At 49.9% G+C, this 2,471-nt stretch overlaps 1 pseudogene; it reads left to right on the forward strand.

Annotated features, from left to right (window-relative positions):
• Positions 1–485: 485 nt before the first annotated feature.
• On the forward strand, positions 486–1,445 carry LOC123186858 (very-long-chain 3-oxoacyl-CoA reductase 1-like; annotated as a pseudogene).
• Positions 1,446–2,471: the final 1,026 nt, after the last annotated feature.

A 2,471-nucleotide genomic window follows, 5' to 3' on the forward strand; every position in this document is an offset into this window, starting at 1 on the left:
AGAGATAATTTGATTAAATAAACACTAAAATAGACAGAAGCTGGACGGATAAGGTGGACAATCATAACCCACCGTAATACCAAATGCGGCATGAATGAACCATGTTCAGGGACAAATAATTTCGGTCTAACACTTTTCATTGCTAGAGTGCATGTTAGCATCTTCTTAAACATATATTATCTTCCGCTCATCTATCACTGATCCCCACAATCTACAAATGTGGTGAGACGGGTGTAAGGTTAGTTGCAATTATACTCTATTCTACAAGGATATGCAACACGATGGCGGCCTCAAAGTAGGCTCCTCCAAGTAATTAATGGCCGAAATCCATAATGGTGGTTTGGTAGATGGGGAGAAGAGATACGGAGTATATATATATAGGGATCATGGCTACTGCAAAGCCTCAAACATACTCCACCATCGACTGATTCGTACAAAAAATACAAAATAAAAAAGGTTTGTAGAGGCCGGAGCTAGCTGGGGAAATGGTGGCGGCAATGCCGGCCTGGTTCATCTCCCTAGCCGGACTCGGCGCCCTGTACTTGTCTGCCGCCTGCCTCCGCCTCGTCGCCCACCTTGCCCTCTACCTCCGCCGGCCAATCGACCTCCGACGCCGCTACGGCTCTTGGGCGGTGGTCACCGGTCCAACCACGGGGCTCGGGCGATCCACGGCCATGGAGCTCGCCCGCCGGGGCATCAGCCTCGTCCTCCTCGACCTGGACGAGGCCAACCTCGATCAAGTCGCCGACACCATCCGCAAAACCCACCCCTGCGTGGAAGCCAAGACCGTGGTGTTCGATCTCTCCCTCGTCGGAACCCCTGCCGGCGACGAGGGGACGCGGCGGCTCAGGAAAGCAATCAAGGGGCTGGACGTGGGGATGCTGGTGAACAACGCGGCCGTGAACCGGCCGGGCGCGCTGTATGTTCATGAGGCGGACATGGAGCGGCTGGCGAGGATGATACTGGTGAACGTGATGGGGCTCACGGAGATGACGACGGCGGTGCTTCCCGGGATGGTGGAGCGAGGGAGGGGCGCCATTGTTAACGTCGGGTCGGGGTCGACGGTGGCCGTGCCCTCCTTCCCGCTCTAAACCGTCTACAGCGCCACAAAACGGTACGTGCAGCACCTGTCGCGCGGCCTCGACGCGGAGTACAAGAGCAAGGGCATTGACGTGCAGTGCCAGGTCCCCTTCTACGTGCACACCGGCATGCTGTCTCCGGCGATCAAGGCGACCATGACCTTCTCGGCGTTTGTGGCCACCGCCGACGAGTACGCCCGGGACGCGGCGCGTTGGATCGGACACGGCGGCGCGCTGTGCATACCCGACGCGTCACAGCAGCTGCAGTGGTTCCTCGCCGGCCTCCTGCCGAGCTTCGTCCACGACTGGTACCGCCTCCGCCAGCACCTCAAACACAGGGCCATCCTCCGGCGGAAGCTCGCGTGAACCATGGACGCATGCATGGTCGCCGGTGGACCCATCTTCTGAATAATTAAATACTTACCTCTGTGTAACTAAATATATAAGATGTTTTTCAGTTTAAAATGAACTGCAAAAACGTCTTATATTTAGTGGGAAAGTATAAAACAAAGCATGACATATGAATGGTTATGGTATAATATGGCGTACTTTGGATGAAGAAAAATAAATACAGGAAATTAATTTTGTCGTGTCAATTTTCATCTATATTTTTGAAATTGTATTGTTGAATCTTTTCAGCTGATGTAGTAATTAATATTAGGACGCATCTAGCGAGCGGGCCGCTCGCTAGCGCTCCGCAGTGGCTGTCACTTTTAGCAAGTTTATGTTCCATCAAACAAAAAAGAAAAAAAATATTTCCCATTGTAAAAAAGGTAGAAAGGGCATGCAACATATTTTTAATTACAAATTAGAAAGCAACCAGGTGTGAACACATTAATTTAGAGTTTCTTTTCATTTTAAAAACCATAATTTTTGAACCAAACATCAAAATTAAGATCCGCTTTCACCCTTGAAACCCTTACGACGTGCTCTTCGAAACTAGATCCCGCATAGGTATGTTTCGATGAAATTTTTTTGTGCAATTTAGTACCTCGTTTTGTGTAACTGCCTGGTAGTCGATGTGCAACTAGCTGACCGTGGATGTGCAGTTTTCACTGATGTCACCTCCACCCCCTCAAACTACCCCTTCCAGTGAGATGAGCAATTTCGTCCGTTGCTCGGGCCAACTGCCTAGTAATTGACGTGCAACTTTCCGCTTGCCCGTGGATGTGCTTTCACTATTTACTGTATCCGCCAACTTTTTATTAGTGGTTGTGCAACTTCGGATACTGCCACGACCAACTGTTTAACAGTGATTTGCAACTTTCTCCTATAACCTCATGGATGTGTAGTTTTCCTGCTAGCACACGGTCCAAACCACCCCTGCTAGTGAGATTTGCAACTTTCGCACTCTGTCTATATGTAACTTTTCACAACCCTCATAAATGTCAA

Source organism: Triticum aestivum, chromosome 2A (assembly GCF_018294505.1).
Source record: "Triticum aestivum cultivar Chinese Spring chromosome 2A, IWGSC CS RefSeq v2.1, whole genome shotgun sequence".
Taxonomy (NCBI): Eukaryota; Viridiplantae; Streptophyta; class Magnoliopsida; order Poales; family Poaceae; genus Triticum; species Triticum aestivum.